The sequence below is a fragment of the Hylobates moloch genome, unplaced genomic scaffold, assembly GCF_009828535.3.
Source record: "Hylobates moloch isolate HMO894 unplaced genomic scaffold, HMol_V3 SCAFFOLD_12, whole genome shotgun sequence".
NCBI lineage: Eukaryota > Metazoa > Chordata > Mammalia > Primates > Hylobatidae > Hylobates > Hylobates moloch.
The window spans coordinates 55016379-55038721 of NW_026652287.1; the positions used below are offsets into that span (position 1 = coordinate 55016379).

At 43.5% G+C, this 22343-nt stretch overlaps 1 protein-coding gene across 4 annotated transcripts in view; it reads right to left on the minus strand.

Annotated features, from left to right (window-relative positions):
* Positions 1–22343, minus strand: part of LOC116478762 (zinc finger protein 91-like) — a 166798-nt gene that overhangs the window by 136401 nt on the left and 8054 nt on the right. For all 4 annotated transcript variants that reach the window (XR_009209049.1, XR_009209048.1, XR_009209050.1 and 1 more), the window contains exon 2: positions 15195–15293. The gene's annotated coding sequence lies outside the window, so the exon portion shown is untranslated. The remainder of the gene's footprint in view (positions 1–15194; positions 15294–22343) is intronic.

Genomic DNA, 22343 nt, shown 5'->3' on the forward strand with positions numbered 1-22343 from the left:
TTAAAATACTTAAAGAATTTAAAGAAGGTATTAATCAATCTGGACCAGGTTCTCCTTTTGTAATGGGACTGTTAAAGAGTGTTGCTGTCTCCAGTCAGATGTTGCCAGCAGGGACAGTAGGATTATTTCTAGGTAGGTCTAGTTTAAATTTAAAAGGAGTACAAGCACATACAGGAGTCATTGATTCAGATTACAATGGGGAAATTCAAATTGTTATATCTACTCCTGCCCCCTGGAAAGCAGAGCCAGGAGAGTGTACAGCACAGCTCCTGGTTGTGTCATATGTGGAAATGGGGGAAAATGAAACTAAACAGACAGGAGAATTTGGCAGAACAAATAAGCAAGAGAAAGCCACCTATTGGGTAAATCAAATTACTGATAAGCATCCTACCTGTGAACTAACTATTCAGGGAAAGAAATTTAAAGGTTTGGTAGATACAGGAGTGGACATTTCAATCATTTCTCTACAGCACTGAGCATCTGCACGGCCAATTCAACCCACTCAATTTAACATAGTTGGAGTTGGTAAAGCCCCTGAAGCATATCAAAGTCGTTATATTTTACATTGTGAAGAACCTGATGGACAATCTGGGACTATTCAGCCAATTATAACTTCTGTACCTATAAATTTATGGGGGAGAGATTTATTACAGCAATGAGGAGCACAGGTTCTAATTCCAGAACAATTATATAGCCCTGAAAGTTAGCATATGATGCAAGAAATGGGGTATGTGCCTGGCATGGGATTAAGAAAAAATTTACAAAGGTTAAAGAAACTGCTTCAAGTGGAAGGACAAAATTCTCATCAGGGTTTAGGATATCATTTTTGATGGTGGCCACTGTTAAGCCTCCAGAACCTATACTTTTAAAATGGTTAACAAATAAGCCAATTTGGATAGAAAAATGGCCACTGAGTGAAGAGAAACTGGAGGCTTTAGAGAACTTAGCTACTGAACAATTAGGAAAAGGACACATAGCTCCAACATTTTCCACCTGGAATTCTCCAGTCTTTGTTATTAAGAAAAAAATCAGGTAAATGGAGAATGCTGACAGATGTTAGAGCCATCAATTCAGTTATACAACCTATAGGAGCATTTCAGCCAGGATTGCCTTCTCCTGCTATGATTTCAAAAAGTTGGCCTTTAATAGTCATAGATTTAAAAGACTGTTTCTTTACTCTCCCCTTAGCTGAGCAAGACTGTGAATGGTTTGCATTTACAATTCCTGTGGTAAACAATTTGCAGCCTGCTAAGCATTTTCATTGGAAAGTCTGGCCACAAGGCATGTTAAACAGTCCAACAATTTGTCAGACTTATGTAGGACAAGCAATTGAACCTACTTGTAAAAAATTTTCACAGTGTTACGTTATTCATTATATGGAGGATATGCTTTGTGCTGCCCCACTCAGGAAATATTACTCCAATGTTATCACTTACAAAACTTGATTTCTCAAGCTGGTTTAATTATAGCTCCTGACAAAATTCAGACTACTACTCCTTACTCCTACTTAGGGACCTTAGTAAATGACACTACAGTAGTGCCACAGAAAGTAGTCATACATAAGGATCAATTAAAAACATTGAATGACTTTCAAAAATTACTAGCAGACATTAATTGGATATGGCCTGCTCTAGGCATTCCTACATATGCCATGAGTAATCTATTTTCTATCCTTAGAGGAGATCCTAATCTCACTAGCCCTTGGCAATAAATGAGGCTGAGACAGAGTTACAGCTGATTAAAAAGCAAGTGCATAAAACTCAACTAAATAGAATAGATCCAGAAAATACTTTAGACTTAGTGCTTTTTCCAACTCAGCATTCACCTATTGGTGTTATTGTTCAAGATCAAGATCTTGTAGAATGGCCTTTTCTTCCACATACTAATTCACGGACTCTATCTCCTTATTTGGATCAAACTGCTACTCTGATAGGAAATGGGAGAACTCAAATTGTTAAATTGCATGGATATGATCCTGGAGAAATTATCGTCCCTCTTAGAAAGGCACAAATACAACAAGACTATTAATAGTCATAATTGGCAAACCATTTAGCTGATTTCATAGGTGTTCTGGATAGTCACTTTCCAAAGACAAACATTTTAATTTTTAAAATTAACTAATTGGATTCTCCCTAGAATAACTAAATTTAAACCAATTGAAGGTGCTGAAAATGCTTTTACAGATAAGTCTAGTAATGGTAAAGCTTCTTATTCTGGATCAAAAAGTAAAGTTTTCTAGACACCCTATACTTCAGCTCAAAAAGTGGAGCTTGTAGCTGTAATTGAACGGCTGACTGCTTTTGAGATGCCTGTCAATGTAATTTCTGATTCTTCATATGTGGTTCATTCCACACAATTAATTGAAAATGCTCAGTTATGATTTCATACAGATTAAGAACTGATGACTTTATTTACACAATTGCAAACAGCAGTTAGGAATAGAAGGCACCCTTTTTACATTACTCATATTAGAGCTCATACACCTCTTCCAGGACCTTTGACTGCAGGGAATCAAATGGCTAATTGCCTAGTTGCTACTGCAATATCTAATGCTAAACATTTTCACAATGTAACCCATGTTAATGCCTCTGGTCTCAAACGCAGGTAAGTATTACATGGAAAGAGGCTAAAGCCATTATTCAACAATGCCCAACTTGCCAAATGGTGCATTCTCATCTTTTACAGGAGGGGTTAATCCTCCAGGATTGGAACCTAATTCTCTTTGGCAAGTGGATGTCACACATGTTCCTTCTTTTGGTAAATTGGCTTATGTACATGTTTGTGTAGATACATTTTCTCACTTTGTTTGGGTTACATGCCAAATAGGGGAATCTTCTCCCTGTGTTAAACGGCATCTCCTGCAATGCTTAGCAGTCATGGGCATTCCAGCTTCAGTTAAAATGCACAATGCCCCAGGCTATACTAGCCAAGCTCTAGCTACATTTTTCTCTATATGGAATATTAAACACATTACTGGTATCCCATATAATTCTCAAGGACAAGCCATAGTGAAAAGAATGAATCTCTCATTGAAACAGCTGCTGCAAAAGCAAAAAGGGGGGTAAACAGGGACTATGGGACACCTCATATATAAAATTGAATCTAGCATTATTAACCTTAAATTTTTTGAGCTTGCCTAAAGGCCAGATATTATCAGCAGCTGAACAGCACCTACAGAAACCAGCTGCAAAGACAGAAGCAGAACAACTGGTTTGGTAGAGAGAACCAATAATAAAAAGTTGGAAAATAGATAAAATAATAACTTGGGGTAGAGGGTATGCTTGTGTTTCTCCAGGCCAATACCAGCAACCGATTTGGATACCATCCAAACACCTGAAACCTTATCATGAGCCAGATGCTGAGGAAGAGATTCTGGGAGGATCCTGAGGACCCCCTGGTTGCAGCCATGTCGAGACTGATGCTGAGGAGGACCCCAACTGTCACGAGCAACACCCATCAAATACAGCCACCTACCTGGGGACAGATCAAGAAGATGTCACAGATGGCGGAAGAAAACATGAGGAAAGCAGGCACAATGAGTAATTTAATGATGGCTATGATAGCAGTGATCACCATTGCCATGAGTATTCCTTCAGCAAGGGCTGACACAGAGAACAATTATACTTATTGGAAATATTTATCAATCTTGGCTGGCAATAATGCCTGGATGTAATCACTCTATGATGCATTTACACGTGCTTTCTGGTCTCACTATTTACCATAATAAACTGCTCCTATAACTGAGGCATACCACCCTCAAAAACCTATTTGTAAACAGAATTAAACCTGACCAGAAGAAATGAACATACTCGTTTGGGAAGATTGCTTTGCAGAGCAGGCAGAGGTGATGCATAATGATTCCTATAGAATCATTATTGATTGGTCCCCTAAGGGAATGTTTAGCTTGAATTGCACCTCTCAGTCTGTGTGCCATGGCCACACTGCGTTCAGCTGGTCTGAAAAAATGGTCAGATGGTAGAAATGGTAAGAACTGCAGCAAGAGTTCCTATTATCTGGAAACATGGCAGTATAGTGGCACCTCAACCTCAAATGATATGGCCCACTCTGGGAGCTAAACATAAAGATTTGTGGAAACTATTAACAGCTTTTAATAAGATCAAGATTTAGGGAGGAAAATATACTATGCCATCACAATATAATCCTAATTACATTTTAGAACTTTTTGAAAACAATACAATGTGGATACAAAGTTGTGTTCACCCTTCTTTTCTGTTGGTAATGGGTGATCTAAAGTTTGACATCCCTAATTATCATGTAACTTACCAGGAATGTAGATTGTTCTCTTGTGTGAATTCTTCCTTGTTTAATACTATTCATTCTGTCCTAGTAGTGAGAGCTCAAGAAGGTGTATGGTTACCAGTGAAGCTTTCCCATCCTTAGGAAGCCTCTCCCTCTCTACATATTACTGAAATTCTTCAGAAAATTCTGAGATGCTCTCAGTGTTTCATTGCTACCTTAATCTTGATTATTATAAGACTGATCGCTGTCACAGCTACTGCTGCAGCAGCTGGAGTTGCACCACATTCTTCAGTGCAAACAGCAGATTTTGTAAATAAATGGCAAAAGAATTCTACTCTGCTGTGGAACTCTCAAACTAAAATAGACCAAAAGATAGTTAATCAAATCAATGATCTCTGACAAACTGTAATGTGGCTAAGAGATCAAGTAGCTAGTTTAGAATATAGAACGCAGCTAAAACGCAACTGGAATAATTCTGAATTTTGTATCACTCCTCACCCTTGTAATGAATCAGAGCATGAGTGGGAAAGAATTAAGAAACATTTAAAAGGTCATACTGAATATATATCTTTGAATATTGCAAAACTGAAGGAACAAATGTTTCAAGCTTCTCAGGCACATCTGATGCTAATACTAGGAACTAAAATGCTTGAAGGAGCTGTGGACAGATTAGCAGCTATTAACCCATTAAAATGGAATAGGTGGGAATTGAACAATGAGAACACATGGACACAGGAAGGGGAACATCACACACTGGCGCCTGTTGTGGGGTGGGGGAGGGGGGAAGGATAGCATTAGGAAATACACCCAATGTTAAATGATGAGTTAATGGGTGCAGCACACCAACATGGCACATGTATACATATGTAACTAACCTGCACATTGTGCACATGTACCCTAAAACTTAAAGTATAATAATAATAAAAAAGAAACTTGGAAGCTCTGTGATTTCAATGATGATTGTGCTTTTAATCTGTGTTGTGTTTGTTTAGTCTACAGATGTGGATCCCGAATCCTGCAAGAAGTAGCCCACTGTGACAAAGCTGCCTATGCCTTTATTGCTTTGCAGAAACATAAAGGGGGACATGTTGGTTGCAAGCTCTAAGCCTATCATAAACAGGCCTTAAAGAAACTGGCCATAAACAGGATTTCTGCAGCAATGTGACATGCTCGTGATGGCTGTCATGCACACTGCTGAAAGTTATTGGTTTACTGGAGCAGGGCAAGGAACACCTGGCCCTGCCCAGAGCAAAAAACCACTCAAACCACAAACGATAGCAGGAGTGGCCTGTGCTTTGACAGCATGTTTTTGCTGCAGATAATCAGCCAGAGCCTGTTTCTCTGCTCCTTGCTGAGAATGCTTTGTTTCCCATAAGGAATGCTTTTAGCTAATCTTGCTTATCACTGGCTTTCTGCCAATAAATGTGTGGGTCAAATTCTCTTCGAGGCTCTCAGCTCTGAAGGCTGTGAGACCCCTGATTTCCCACTCCACACCCTCTATTTCTCTGTGTGTGTCTTTAATTCCTCTAGCGCTGGGTTAGGGTCTCCATGACCGAGCTGGTCTCAACAGGTGCAGGATTCAGCAAGAATTGGCAATACCCAAAATTTGTGGGGTTCCCCAAAAAAGAGGAGAGTCAAATCACCGAGGTGCTGGATCCAGTGATAAATCACAATCTTACCTTTGGACTGGGACCAGGCAGCAAAATCAAAACACTCAGGTGCTGAACACAGGCATATGTAACAATCACATCCACAGGAAAGTCCAGTAATAAATTAACAATCATGCACAGGTCCCAGTTCTAGGTATGACAGTCACCACATTTTCTATGTTGGGTCTAAGTATGGTAGTGAAAATCTCACCAATGAACTGGATTGGTGCATGAGAGCCTTCATTCCTCCTGTAAACTGTGTTCACTCTGGCCCTAAGCCCAGATAAAATTTTCACGGTTTCAGATAGAATTCCCACATACCAATGAACTGGGTTTAGAAATAAGTCGTCATTCCAGCTTTGGCTAGATGTTCACATATGACAGTTACAATTTTAACTGTGGACTGTGTCTGTGTGAAATTCAGGTTCTCACCAGTGGTCTCTGTCCATGTGTGAGGGTGATAATCCTAACAATTGGTGGGGTGTACACATGAGAGCCACAATTGTGTGCTGAACCCTGGAATGACACTCTCTGTACCACAAGAGATTTATATATTATGCAAGAAAGTGGCAATTCTCTATGACTTTGTACAAAAAAGAAGACCCAGGATCATAATTACAACACTAGGCCTAGCTATAAAAGACAGCATCTCTCCTATTAGATGGTTTGAGGTATGAGAATCACCATTGCATCTGTCAGCTAGGCCAAAATATATTTTACAATCCCACCTGTGAATAGGCAGAGAGAGGGAGAGTCATATCACCTAGGTGTTTGGCCAGGAATACATCACAATCTTTACTGAGGGCAGGGACCAAACAGGAGTATCGCATCACTTTAATTCTCAGCCAGGAATATGTTACAACCTTCTCCTAAAAGTAGGAGACAGGCAGCAGAGTCACATCACCTGTGTGCTGAGTTCAGTAACAGGTAACAACACTTTCTATGGTCAAGACCCATGCAGGAGAGACACATCACCTGGTACCTGGGTCTAGTGATAATTCACATTTTTTCCTGTGTGCAGAGTGCAGGCAAAAATGGAGAGTCACATCTCCCAGGTGACTGATACATAGATATGTCAGAAGGCCCACTGTAGAAAGGGTTTAGGCAGAAGCCTCTTACTTTATAGGTGTTGGATCTAGTAATATGTCCTAACCTGGAAAATATTCAGGGCTTAGGCAAAAAAAAAAAGGAGGGTCACACAACCTGAGTGCAGAACTTAGCAATATGTAACAATGCGCTATGTGGGCAGTGCCAAGGGAAGAAAAAAGACTCACATCACCTGGGTGGAAGACCCAGCCATATGTCACAATGACACCTGTGGGCAGCACCAAGTCTGGAAAAGAGGGTCACATCTTTGAGGTGCAGAGTCAAGATATATGTCACAAGCTCATCTGTGGGCTGGGCCAAGGCAGGAGAGTCAGATCACTAAAATGCATAGCAGACACAAGCATATCTGAAGGAAAGTCCAGGAATGAGATTAGATATTCCACACATGGCCATGTTCTAGATATGAGAGTCAACACCTCCTGTATGTTGGGTCTAAATACATGAGTAACAATCTCAATAGCTGACAGAATTTTTGCAAGAGAGCCACAACTTCTTCTGCAGACTGTGTTCTTTCAGTGTAGGCACAGCCTCATGTGTGTGCTGAAGTTTGGTCAGTCACCAGCCCACCTGTGGATGAGATCAACATATGAGAGTCAACTCTCCAACTTTCAACAAACTCCATGTGTGAGTTTTAGAACCTCAACAGTGAGATATGCTTATGTGGGAGAATGACAGTCTTTATTGTTGCCTGAGTGTGCATTGAAGAGACACTATCTCACCTGTGTGCTGTGCACTCCTATGACACTCTGTGTCACCTGAGGGCTTTATACAATACACAAGAGTGGTGATCCTCTGCGACCTTCAAACAAGAAGGAAATCCAGATTCTTTTCATTGGTTCTAAGCCCAGAGTCAACATCTCTCTAATTGGCTAAGTCCAGATAGGAGAGTCCTCACCTTCCTATGAGTGGGTTTAGAAATGAGTCGCCATTGGCTGGGCATGTTGGGTCTCACCTGTAATCCCAGCACTTTGGGAGGCTGAGGCAGTTGGATCACCTGAGGTCACGAGTTTGGGAACAGCCTGACCAACACGGTGAAAGCTCATCTCTACTAAAAATACAAACAATGAGCTGGGCATGGTGGCAGGTGCCTGTAATCCCAGCTACTTGGGAGGCTGAGGAAGGAGAATCACTTGAAGCTGGGAGGCAGAGGTTGCAATGAGCTGAGATCGCACCATTGCACTCCAGCCTGGGCAACAAGAGGGAAACTCTATCTCAAAAAAAAAAAAGTCACCATCTCAACTGTGGCCAGATGTTCACATGACAGTCAAAGTTCCAACCGTGAAGTGCATTCATGTGAGATTCAGGAACTCACCAGTGAGCTCTGTCCATGTGTGAGGGTGACAATTCTAAAGGTTGGTGGGGTGTGCATAGGGGAAACACAATCTCATCTGCATGGAGGACCCTGTTATGACATTCTCTGTAACAAACCAGGGCTGTACAGATGTGAGAGAGTGGTAATTCTCTATGATGTTTGTACAGAAAGAAGACCCAGGATCTTCTTTGTTTTCCTAAGCATAGCTATGAGCAACATGATCTCTCCTACTGGCTTCTTCGAGGTATGAAGGTCATCAGTACATCTGCGTGCTTGGCCAAGTTATATCTCACAATTCCACCTGTGGGTAAACAACAAGCACTAGAGTCACATCAACTGTGTGCTGGGCCAGGGTTATGTCACAATCTTCCCTGAGAGCATGCACCAGGCAGAAGAGTCACATCACAGGGTCCTCAACCAGAGATGTTACAATCCTCTCCTGAAAGCAGAGCACAGGAAGAAGAGTACGATCACCTGGATGGTGGGCCAGGAGATATGTTACAAGGATCACTGTAGCCAAGGCCTAGACAGGACAGACAAAACACCTGGTTGCCGGGCCCAGCAATATATCACAGTCGTCTCTATGGCAGAATGCAGGCAGAAGTAGGATTTCATCTCCCAGGCGATGGTTAAAAAAATACACCCCAAAGCACTCTGTGGGAAGGGCTCAGGCAGAAGCCTTCCAACCCCTAGGTGTTTGTTTCAGTGATATGTCACAAAAACCAAAATATGCAGGTCTCAGGCAAATGAGGAGGGTCACACCACCTAGGTGCTAGGTCCAGTGGTCTGTCACAATCTTTTTTTTTTTTTTGACAATGCTCAAGCAGAATAGAAAAGTCACATCACCATGATAATGAACAAAAACATGTGTTAGAATATTTCTGTGGGAGGGCCCATACAAGAAAGTCACATCACCATGTTGTTGGACCCAGAGATAACGTTGTAATACATGATGCATGCGGGTCTCAGGCAGGAGAGGAGAGTAACATCACTTAGGTGCAGGGTGCACCTAAATGCACATCACAATTTCTCCTTAAGCACACCCCAAGCAGTAGCAGAGAGTCACATCACCTAGGTTCTTGGTCCAGCAGTATTTCACAATACCCCTGAGGGGAGGGCCTAGGCAAAAAAGTCACATTACCTAGGTGAGAAGCCTAGAGATATGTCACAATGTCCCTTGTGGGTAGGGCTCATAAACAAGAGCAGAGACATACCCTAGGTGCTGGGCTCAGCTTTATGTTCCAATCACCCCAGTGGGAAGAAGCCAAGAATGAGGAAGAATCACATCATATAGGAGCTACATCAAGTGGCATATCACAATTCCCACGGTGGATAAACCCCAGAAGAAAAGAGTCACATCGTCTAGGTGGGAGGCCCAAACACATGTCACAGTGACTCCTGTGTGCAGGGACCAGGCAGAATAATTACACCACTGTTTTACTTGCCCCAGTAATAAGTCCCTCTCTATTCTGTGGTCATGGCCCAGGCAGAAGAGGAATGTCACCTCACACAGGTAAAAAGGGCATCTACCTGGGCTTTGACCATAGGAGAGATTGTAATGGGTCAAGAAATATGTCACAATGCTCTCTGTGGTAAGGGTTCAGGCAGAGGACTCACATCATCTTAGTACTGGGCCCAGTAGTATGTCTCAATGCCTTCTAAGGGCACAGTCAAAGCAAAAAAAGTAATATCACCTTACTGTTAGGCACAGTCATACCTCATAATCTCTTCTGTGAGCAGAAACTTAAAAAAAAAGAAAAGCGTCAGCCGGGTGCAATGGCTCATGCCTGTAATCCCAGCACTTTGAGAAGCTGAGGAAGGTAGATCACCTGAGGTTGGGAGTTTGAGACCAGCCTGACCAACATGGAGAAACTGTGTCTACTAGGAATACAAGATTATTTGGGCATGGTGGCACATGCCTTTAATCCCAGCTACTCAGGAGGCTGAAGTAGGAGAATCGCTTGAAACCAGGAGGCAGAGGTTTTAATGAGCTGAGATCAAGCCATTGCACTCCAGCCTGAGCAAGAAGAGTGAAACTCCATCAAAAAAAAAAAAAAGGAAAGAAAAGTGTCATATCAGCCAAGTGCTGGGCCCAACAATGTGTCCCAATACCCCCAGTGATTAGGGAACAGGCAGGAAAAATAAGTCACATTTCCAGGGTGATTGGAAAGATGTATGTTACAATGCCCTCTGTAGACAGGTCCAGGATGAAGGACCTGGCTGATGGACTTAGCAATATGTCACGATGGCCTATGTAGGTAGGGCACAAGCATGAGAGTCACATAACCAAAGTGTAAGGCCCAACAATATGTCACAATAAACATGTGGGCAGCACCAAGGCCAAAGAGGAGACACACATCACCTGGGTGCAAGGTTCAGCAATATGTCGCAGTGAAACCTGTGGGCTTTACAAGGCAGAATAGAGTCTGGTTCCAGGGATATGTCACTGTGAGCTGGGCCCAGGGAAGAGAGTCAAACCATTCAGATGCTGGGCCGAGGTGTATGTCACAATCACACCTGTAGGAAGGTCCTGTGATGACATTAACTATAACACACATGTACCGAGTGAAGGGATGAGAGTCAACACCTCCTGCATTTTGGGTCTAAATACAGGAGTCAGTCTCAATGCTGGACTGGATTTGCGCATGAGCCTCAATTTCTCTTGCAAACTCTGTGCCTTAAAGTTACAGCCACAAAGGTGCACTGAATCTTGGTTAAAGAGTCACCGACCCAACTATGGAAAGAATCCGAGAGTCCATTTTCCAACACTCAACTGCCTCCAAAAGTAACATTCAGAACCTTGAAAGTGGGTTGTGTTCATTTAAGTAGATGACAATCTTTGCCATTAACTGGGTGTGAATATGAGTGTCGCAATCTCACCTGTGTGCTCAGCCTTGCCAGGACACTCTTTGTACCACCTGGGTGCTTTATATGGTATGCAAGAGAGTTGCAATCTGCTCTGAGACCTTTGTACTTCTGTGGATCCATAATCTTATGTGGTCCTAAGTCTAACTATGAGAGTCAACATCTCTCAAATTGCCAGGGTCCAGACAGGAGAGTCCTCACTTGCCAATAAGCTAGGTTTAGAAATGAGCCAGCATCTCACCTGGGCATGGTGGCTCACACCTGTAATCCTAACAGTTTGGGAGGCTGAGGCAGGCGGATCACCTGAAGTTTGGAGTTAAAGACCAACCTGACCAACATGGAGAAAACCCGCCTCTACTAAAAATACAAAAAAAAAAAAAAAATTATCCAGATGTGGTGGCACATGCCCGTAATCCCACCTACTCGGGAGGCTGAGACAGGAGAATTGCTTGAACATGGGAGGCGGAGGTTGCAGTGAGCAGAGATCACACCATTGCACTCCAGCCTGGGCAACAAGAGGGAAACTCCATGTTAAAAAAAAAAAAAAAAAAAAAGAGTCAGCATCTCAACTGGCCAGATGTTCAGATATGATAGTTACAATTTCAACTGTGGACTGGATCTGCATGTGAGAATCATGACCTCATCAGTGGGCTCTGTCTATGTGTGAGGGTGACAATTCTAAAAATTGGCAGAATGTGCTTACAAGAAACATGATATTTAGGCCAGGCATAGTGGCTAATGCTTTAATCCCAGCACTTTGGAGGCCAAGGTGGACAGATCATGAGGTCAGGAGAGCAAGACCATCCTGGCTAACATGGTGAAACTACATCTCTACTGAAAATATAAAATGTTAGCCATGTGTGGTGGCACGTGCTTGTAGTCCCAGCTACTCAGGAGGCTGAGCCAGGAGAATTGCTTGAACCTGTGAGGTGGAGGTTGCAGTGAGCTGAGATTGCACCACTGCACTCCAGCTTGGGTGACACAGCAAGACTCTGTCTCAAAGAAAAAAAAAAAGAAACAAAACATAGTCTAACCTGCTTTGCAGCCCTAACCAGTAGTGAGGCAGTAGCCTCCCATTTTAGGAGTCTGGCTCAGTAAAATGTCATAGTACTAATTATGCAGTTCTCAGGCAGAACAGAAGAGTCACATGACCTAAGTTCTTGTTCCAGTGATATGTCACAACCTTGCCTTTTGGCAAGGACCAGGGAGAAGAGAGCAGTCACATTACATAGGTGATGAATGAACATATATGTCCTAATACCCTCACGTACAGAGAAAATGCAGGACAGTTGCACCAGCTATTTGCTGAACCCAGTGATATGTCAAAATATACAATTTATGCAGTGCCCACGCAGGAGAAGAGAGTATCATCATCTAGGTGTCAGGCACAGTGACACATTGCAATATCTTCCTGAGAGTCCAAGCAGTGGAGAAGAGCGACAACACCTAGGTGCTGAGTCAAAAAATATGTCAGCCAGGCATAGTGGCTCATGCCTGTAATCCCAGCACTTGGGGAGGTGGAGGCAGGTGGATAACCTAAGGTCAGGAGTTCGAGATCAGCCTGGCCAACATGGTAAAACCCTATCTCTAACTAAAACTATGTGGGGGTTCAGTCGGGATGGTGGGAGAAATTGTAAAATTATAGGAAATAAACACAAACCCTCCTGGAAGGCCTGGGGATTTGCATAAAGTGGCTGAAGGCAGCTGAATTCTCTTAAAAGTTCAGGGCATATATACATAGGAATGTAGAGTAGTTTACCTAAATAACTTGTTCACTCATGTGGTCCTAAAACTAATCTTTAAATAGTTCATGGGCAGGATGGCTCTTTTAGAGGGGAAGGCGACCAGGTTGATTACCCTCTAATGGTGTTGACTCAAAGCCTTTGTCATTTAATGTGTGCTGAATAAATGCCAGCAGAGCCAGTGAGTCAGGGCCGTGGCTGCAACTCTTTACAGCACTCTCCTTGGAGTCTGTAAGTGGCCCGGACCCTCAGCTGATCTGACAAGCACAATATCTGTGTCAGTGTACATTATTCATCTGTCATTGGGTCAGGGTCTGCAGGACAAACACCCGAAGCTGGTGCTCCATGTGAGGAATGCTGTGCAGGGAGCACAACGGACCCCCAAACAACAGTAAAAAAGGAACTGCACAGTCAGTGAGTAATCAGTAAGTCATTGGTGCCCACATGAGATTTCCAAGTTCGGTGGGGATTGTTCAGGCTGAGGTTTCATCATGGGACAACAGTTATCAGCCAACAGAAACAGTATATAAAAGCATTGAAATAGCTGCTTAAAGCTAGTGGAGCCTCAGTTTTGAAGGCTCAATTAAGGGACCTAATGCAAACTGTTGCAACCCATAACCCATGGTTCCCAAAAGAAGGCACACTAGACATAGAGCTCTGGGAACAAGTGGGGAGAAATCTTAAGCAACACCATGTGCAAGGGTAATGGGTCCCAGTATCATCTTTAATATTATGGACTCTTGTGAGGGTGGCCTTGGTGCCATTACACACAGAAGAGCCTAAAAAGGGGAAAAAGGAGGAATAGGAATTGTCACCCGCCTTACCACCTCCTTCTTCCTCAGCCCCAAAATAACAAAGAAGAAACAGAGGTTTTGCCTAAGTCTCCTCCTCAAATAAATAGGAAAAAAGATGAGGGATACACTACAGCAATGCAACCCTGTCTTAAGCAAGTAGCTTTAGAACGGGAGCTCTTAGCCTGCCCTGTAATGCAAAATCAATGAGGCAACCACTTACATAAAGAGTTGAGAGGCCAGGCATGGTGGCTCATGCCTGTAATCCCTGCATTTTGAGAGGCTGAGGCAGGCAGATCATGAGGTCAAGAGATTGAGACCATCCTGGCCAACATGATGAAACCCTGTGTCTACTAAAAATACAAAAAATTAGAAATTGGTGGCGCATGCCTATAATCCCAGATACTCAGGAGGCTGAGGCAGGAGAATCACTTGAAAACCCGGGAGGCAGAGGTTGCAGTGAACCAAGATTGCACCATTGCACTTCAACCCGGCCAAGCCTGGTGACAGAGTGAGACTCTGTCTCAAAAAAAAAAAAAAAAAAAAAGAATTGAGAAAAGGCATTAGAGGCCAGAGCTGTGCAGCCAAGCAGGCAGTAGGCAGAAGAAAAGGTTCGGCAGCAGGGAAGCTCGCAGACACGGAGCCAGCAAATGCTCCCAAAAGCAGCCTGTGTGGTGGCGAGGATGGGGAGCCAGGCCCAGCGTGCCAGATCTGGCCTGCTAAGGAGGGGTGGAAGGCAAGGTCTGCCGAGCCAGCAGCAGCCTGGTGGTGGGGAAAGGGAGCAGCACAAGCAAAAAGCGGCACAGGCAAAAAGTAGTGCCTAGGCAAGTGCAACACGACAGCCACCCCAGGACCCGTGCTACTGCCCTCCGACTCCACGGGCAGCCCACGGCAAAATTTCATGTGTTTCTTGTATACAAGCTATCAGGCCTCTGAGCCCAAGCCTGCATGTATACATCCACATGGCCTGAAGCAACTAAAGAACCACAAAAGAAGTGAAAATAGTCAGTTCCTGCCTTAACTAATGACATTCCACCATTGTGATTTATTCCTGCCCCACCCTAACTGGTCAATTGACCTTGTGAAATTCCTTGTCCTGGACAATGAGTCTCAGAACCTCCCCACTAAGCACGTTGTAACCCCCACCTCTGCCTGCAAGAGAAAAACTCCCTTTGACTGTAATTTTCCACTACTTACCCTAATCCTATAAAACTGCCCCATCCCTATCTCCCTTTGCTGACTCCTTTTTCGGACTCAGTCTGCCTGCACCCAGGTGATTAAAAAGTTTATTGCTCACACAAAGCTTGTTTGGTCATCTCTTCACACGGACGTGCATGACATTTGGTGCTGAAGACCCAGGACGGGGGACTCCTTTGGGAGACTGGTCCCCTGTCCTCACCCTCACTCCATGAGGAGATCCACCTACAACCTTGGGTCCTCAGTCCAACCAGCCCAAGGAATATCTCACCAATTTCGAATCGGGTAAGCAGTCTTTTCACTCTCTTCTCCAGGCTCTCTCACTACCCTTCAATCTCCTTGTCCTTCCAATTCCAGTTCTTTTTCATCTCTAGTAGAGACAAAGGAGACACATTTTATCCATGAACCCAAAACTCTGGCACCAGTCACGGACTCAGGAAGACAGTCTTCCCTTGGTGTCTGATCATCGTGTGGATGCCTGCCCTGATTAATCACCCACATTCCATTGGTGTCTGACCATCATGGGGATGCCTGCCCTGATCACCCACATTCCATTGGTGTCTGATCACTGCAGGGATGCCTAACTTGGTCATTCACCCACATTCCCTTGCTGGCAAGACAATTGCAGGGATGCCTGCTTTGGCTGCTCACCCATATTACAGCCCAGGGCTGCTCACCCCACACCCTTCTCCACATCTCTACCCTTCTCTTCAAACTTCACTATGGGCAACCTTCCACCCTCCATTCCCCCTTCTTCTCCCTTAGCCTATGTTCTCAAGAACTTAAAACCTTTTCAACTCACACCTGACCTAAAACCTAAATGCCTTATTTTCTTCCGCAACACTGCTTGGCCCCAATACAAACTCGACAATGGTTCCAAATGGCTAGAAAATGACACTTTTGATTTCTCCATCTTACAAGACCTGGATGATTTTTGTCAAAAATGTGCAAGTGGTCTGAGGTTCTAGACGTTCAGGCATTCTTTTACACATCGGTCCCTCCCTAGTCTCTGCTCCCAATGTGACTCATCCCAAATCTTTCTACTTTCTCTCCTGTCTGTTCCTTCAGTCTCCACCCCAAGTTCTGAGTCCTTTAAATCTTCCTTTTCTAAGGACCCATCTGACCTCTCCTCTCCTCCCCAGACTGCTCCTCACCAGGACCAGCCAGGTCCCAGTTCTTCCTCAGCCTCTGTTCCCCCACCCTATAATCCTTCTGTGACCTCCCCTTCTCACACTTGGTCCAGCTTACAACTTTGTTCTACAATTAGCTCTCCTCCACCTGCCCAAAAATTTCCTCTTAAAGAGGTGGCTGGAGCTAAAGGCATAGTCAAGGTTAATGCTCCTTTTTCTTTATCCGACCTCTCCCAAATCAGTTAGCATTTAGGCTCTTTTACATCAAATATAAAAACCCAGCCCAGTTCATGGCCCGTTTGGCAACAACCCTTACATGCTTTACCGCCGTAGACCCAGAGGGGCCAGAAGGCCATCTTATTCTCAGTATGCATTTTGTTACCCAATCCGCTCCTGACATAAAAAAAGCCCCCAAAATTAGATTCCAGCCCTAAAACTCCACAACAGGAATTAATTAACCTTGCCTTCAAGGTGTACAGTAATAGGGAAGAGGCAGCCAAGCGGCAATGTATTTCTGAGTTGCAATTACTTGCCTCTGTTGTGAGAGAAACCCCAGCCACATCTCCAGCACACAAGAACTTCAAAACAAACTGCAGGGGCCAGGTGTTCCTCCGGGACCTCCTACCCCAGGATCTTGCTCCAATTGCCAGAAATCTGGCCACTAGGCCAGGGAATGCCCACAGCCTGAGATTCCTCCCAAGCCATGTCCCACCTGTGCAGGACCCCACTGGGAGTTTGACTGTCCGACTCACCTGGCAGCCACTCCCAGAGCCCCTGGAATTCTAGCCCAAGGCTCTGCGACTGACTCCTTCCCAGATCTTCTTGGCTTAGTGGCTGAAGACTGATGCTGCCCAATCACCTCAGAAGCCTCCTGGACCATCACAGACGCTGTGAGTAACCTCTTATAGTGGAAGGTAAGTCCATCCCCTTCTTAATCAATATGGAGGCTACCCACTCCACATTCAAGAGTCTGTTTCCTTTGCCTCCATAACTGTTGGGGGTATTGATGGCCAGGCTTCTAAACCTCTTTAAACTCCCCAAATCTTGTACCAACTTGGACATTCTTTTATACACTCTTTTTTAGTTATCCCCACCTGCCCAGCTCCCTTATTAGGTCAAGACATTTTAACTAAATTTTCTGCTTCCCTGACTATTCCTGGGCTACAGCCACACCTCATTGCCACCCTTTTCCCCAGTTCAAAGCCTTCTTTGCATTCTCCCCTTGTGTCTCCCTACCTTAATCCACAAGTATGGGATACCTCTACTCCCTCCTTGGTGATCAATCATGCACCCCTTACCCTCCGATTAAAACCTAATCACCCTTACCCCACTAAATGCCAGTATCCCATCCCACAACAGGCTTTAAGGGGACTAAAGCCTGTTATCACTTGCCTGTTACAGCATGGCCTTTTAAAGTCTACAAACCCTCCTTAAAACTCTCCTATCCCACCTGTCCAAAAACCAGACAAGTCTTACAGGCTGGTCCAGGATCTTCACCTTGTCAACCAAATTTTCTTGCCTATCCACCCCATGGTGCCAAACTCATATACTCTCCTATCCTCATTACCTCCCTCCACAACTCATTATTCTGTATCTCAAAGATGCTTTCTTTACTATTCCTTCATGCCCTTCATCCCAGCCTCTTTTCGCTTTCACTTGGACTGACCCTGACACTCATCAGTCTCAGCAACTCACCTGGACTGTTCTGTCCCAAGGCTTCAGGGAGAGCCCACACTACTTTGGCCAGACCCTTTCTCATTATCTGCTTTCTGTTTGCTCATCTGCCTTCCACCTTATTCAATATTTTGATGATCTTCTTTGTAGCCCCTCTTACCAATCTTCCCAGCAGGACACTATTCTGCTTCTTCAACATCTCTACTCAAAGGGATACCGAGTATCCCCCTCCAAGACACAAATTTCTTCCCCTAGCATTACCTAACTCAGTATAATCTTCCATCTACATACACGTGCCTTCCTGTAGACCATGTTCAGTTAATCTTCCAGACCCCAATCCCCACCACCAAACAACTCCTTTCCTTCTTAGGCATTGTTGGTTATTTCTGACTCTAGATACCAGGTTTTGCTATCCTAACCAAACCACTTTACAAACTCACAAAGGGTAACTTAACTGATCCCATAGACCATAAGTCTTTTCCCCATTCATCTTTTCAATTTCTCAAAAAGGCCCTGGAGACAGCTCCTACACTAGCACTCCCCAACTTGTCCCATCCTTTTTCCTTACACACAGCTGAAATACAAGGCTGTGCTGCTGGAGTCCTCACACAGGAGCCAGGCCCATGACCTGTTGCCTTTCTGTCAAAACAACTTGACCTCACAATTTGGGGGTGGCCCTCATGTCTACGTGCAGCAGCTGCCACTTCTTTAATACTTTTAGATGCCCTCAAAGTCACAAGCTATGCCCCACTTACTCTCTACTGTTCCCATAGCTTTCAATATCTATTTCCCTCTTTCTTGTTCCCCACACAAACCACACTTGGTTTATTGATGGTAGTTCTTCCAGGTCCAATTGCCAATCACTGGCAAAGGCAGGTTATGCTATAGTGTCTTCCACATCTATCATTGAGGCTACAGCCCTGCCCCCTTCCACTACCTCTCAACAAGCAGAACTCATTAGGCTACAGCCCTGCCCCCTTCCACTACCTCTCAACAAGCAGAACTCATTGCCTTAAGCCGTCATTCTTGCAAAGGGACTACCTGTCAATATCTGTACTGATTCCAAGTATGCCTTCCACATCCTTTACCACCATGCTGTTATATGGGCAGAAAGAGGTTTCCTCACTACATAGGGGTCCCCCATCATTAATCCCTCCTTAATAAAAACTCTTCTTAAAGCTGCTCTACTTCCAAGGAAGCTAGGGTAGTTCACTGCAAGAGCCATCAAAAGGCATCAGATCCCACTGCTCAGGGCAATGCTTATGCTGATAAGGTAGCTAAAGAAGCAGCTAGCATTCCAACTTCTGTCCCTCATGGTCAGTTTTTCTCATTCTCATCTTTTCACTTTACATTTCCAGTTTTGCTTTACAAAGGTCTCTTCTTCCTCTGTCACTCCTCCACTTACATGTGTCTACCTATTAATTGGACAAGCACATGTACACTAGTTTTCTTTACTCCCAAAAAACATTTTGCAAATAGGACTGAACAGCTTCCTCTTCCCCTCATGACACCAAACACTTCACGACTATTTTGTTTTATTTTTCTTATTAATATAAGAAGACAGAAATGGGCCCTGAACTGCTGCTGAAAAAGGAGGACTCTATATTTTTAAATGAAGGCTGTTGTTTTGACCTAAATCAATCTGGCCTGGTGTATGACAACATAAAAAAATCTCAAGGAATAGAGCCCCAAAACTCGCCAACCAAGCAAATAATTACACTGGACCCCCTTGGGCACTCTCTATTTGGATATCCTGGGTCCTCCCAATTCTTAGTCCTTTAATACCTGTATTTTTCCTTCTCTTATTTGGACCTTGTGTCTTCTGTTTAGTTTCTCAATTCATACAAAACCACATCAAGGCCATCACCAATCATTCTATATGACAAATGCTCCTTCTAACAACCCCACAATATAACCCCTTACCCCAAAATCTTTCTTCAGTTTGATCTCTCCCACTCTATGTTCCCAAGCCACCCCTAATACTACTTGAAGCAGCCCTGAGAAATATCGCCCATTATCTCTCCATACCCTGCCCCAAAATTTTCTCTGCCCCAACACTTCAGCACTATTTTGTTTTGCTTCTATTAATTATAAGAAGACAGGAATGTCAGGTCTCTGAGCCCAAGCCTGCACATACATATACATCCAGATGGCCTGAAGCAACTAAAGAACCACAAAAGAAATGAAAATAGCCAATTCCTGCCTTAACTGATGATATTCCACCATTGTGATTTGTTCCTGCCCCACCCTAACTGGTCAATTGACCTTGTGAAATTCCTTCTCCTGGACAATGAGTCTCAGAACCTCCCCACTGAGCACCTTGTGACCCCCGCCTCTGCCTGCAAGAGAAAAACCCCCCTTGACTGTAATTTTCCACTACCTACCCAAATCCTATAAAATTGCCCCACCCCTATCTCCCTTTGCTGACTCCTTTTTCAGACTCAGTCTGCCTGCACCCAGGTGATTAAAAAGCTTTATTGTTCACACAAAGCCTGTTTGGTCATCTCTTCACACGGACTTGCATGACACAAGTGACATCCCAGATTATAATTCTCTGCTAAGATTTAAGTAAAATTTAAGAATTTAAAAGACCTCTTTCTAATAATGGCCACTGTTTTTATCTCTCTCTTACCCCTAATGTGACTCTCACCAATTCCAATTTAAGTAAAACAGTAGCCTCTGAAGGGAGAGAAATTACAAATGGCTCATGAATTACTTGAAAAGCAAATAAAAGCTGGGCATGTAGAACCACCTAATAGTCCTTGGAATTTCCCTATTTTTGTCATCCCCAAAAAGTCAGGTAAATGGAGGCTTTTACATGACCTATGTGCTATTAATGCCAATTTGCAACCTATGGGACCCCTTCAGCAGGGGTTGCCTTCCTCCATGGCAATTCCTCAAGATTGGCCTATAATCATAATTGACTGAAAAGACTGTTTTCATATGATTCCCCTAGCAGAACAGGACAAAGAAAAATTTGTGTTTACAATACCAGCTATCAATAATGAAAGCCCAGCTTGTTGATTTTATTGGAAAGTGACTCCTCAAGGAATGCTAAGCAGTCCTCTCCTTGGAAATATCTTGGGTACATACTAACTACCCAGTCAGTAAGACCTCAAAAAGTTAAACTAAATAGTAGGCAACTTACATACATTAAATGATTATCAGAATTTACTGGTCAATATTAACTGGCTCTATCCCACTTTGGGGATTCCTACTGATAAGTTACAAAACCTGTTTTCTATCTTAAAGGGCAATACAGACCTAGATTATCCCAAATATTTAACCCCTGCAGCAAACAGGGGAAATCGAGGAAATAGAACAATCCATCTCTCAGAGGCAGCTAGATTGCATATATCCAGGCTACTCAATTCAGTAAAACACTCCCCTACAGGGTTAATAGGACAGATAACCCCAGAACCGTGCTTCCTAGAATAGGTATTTTGCTCACATACTGGGACTAAAGCACTCTTTCCCTATATACAATTACTCAGTAAACTCATCTATTCAGGCCAAAAACAATGCAGTCAGTTGCTAGATTATGATTCTGATATCATCAGGATTCCTTTAAGTAAAAGGCAATTCAAAGCAGTATTGCCAGTATCTATCGATCTGCAAATAAATGTCCTGATTACACAGGACAAATAGAGCATGTCCTTCCTGCTAATAAACTCCTTCATTTCTTATCTTGTACTCCTGTGATTTTGCCTACAAAAATAGTTCACTTCCCCATACCAAATGCTTTAACACTGTTTACTGATGGTTCAGGTAAACATAGAAAAGTGGCAGTGTGGTGGAGACCATAAAATTCACTCACTCAATCTGGGTTTACTTGCACTCAGAGAGCTGAGATTGGGGCCCTGATATTGGCCTTGGAAACTTTTTCCACTCAGCCCATCAATATTGTGAGTGACTCTGCTTACTCTATTTATTGCAGAATTTTGAGACAGCCCTGATTAAGTCCACTCTAGAGTCCGCCCTGTTTGCTCTTTTTCTCTAACTTCAGCAATTGCTAGATCAATGTACACACCCTATTATTATTACACACATTCCAGCCCACAGCTCACTGCCTGGCCCATTAGCTTATGGCAATAATCAAGCAGACCTTGCGGTTATAAAATCACTGCTTAACCAAGCCACCAAATCACATCAATTCTTCCACCAAAATTAGAGAAACTTATCTGAATAATTTCAACTTACCCAGAGGCTGGCTAAACAAATTATCCTGCAATGCCTAGATTGCCAGCTCAGAGGCACGTCCCCTCCTTCAACAGGTGTTAACCCTAAAGGACTAGAACCTAATCAGTTATAGCAAACAGATGTAACACACATCCCTCAATTTAGAAAACTTAGATATGTACATGTATCCACTGATACAAACACTCATCTAATTAGTGCACAAGCCCTTCCTGGAAAGTCCACTCAATATGTCATTAAACATCTTTTAACTTTTGTGTTTATGGGGCGGCCCACAACAACTAAAACTGATAATAGTCCAGCTTATGCCAGCTCACAATTTCAACAATTTTGTCACACATGGAATATCCAACATTCCACAAGCATCCCATATAACCCTCAAGGACAGGCCATAGTAGAATGTGCCCATTCCACTCTTA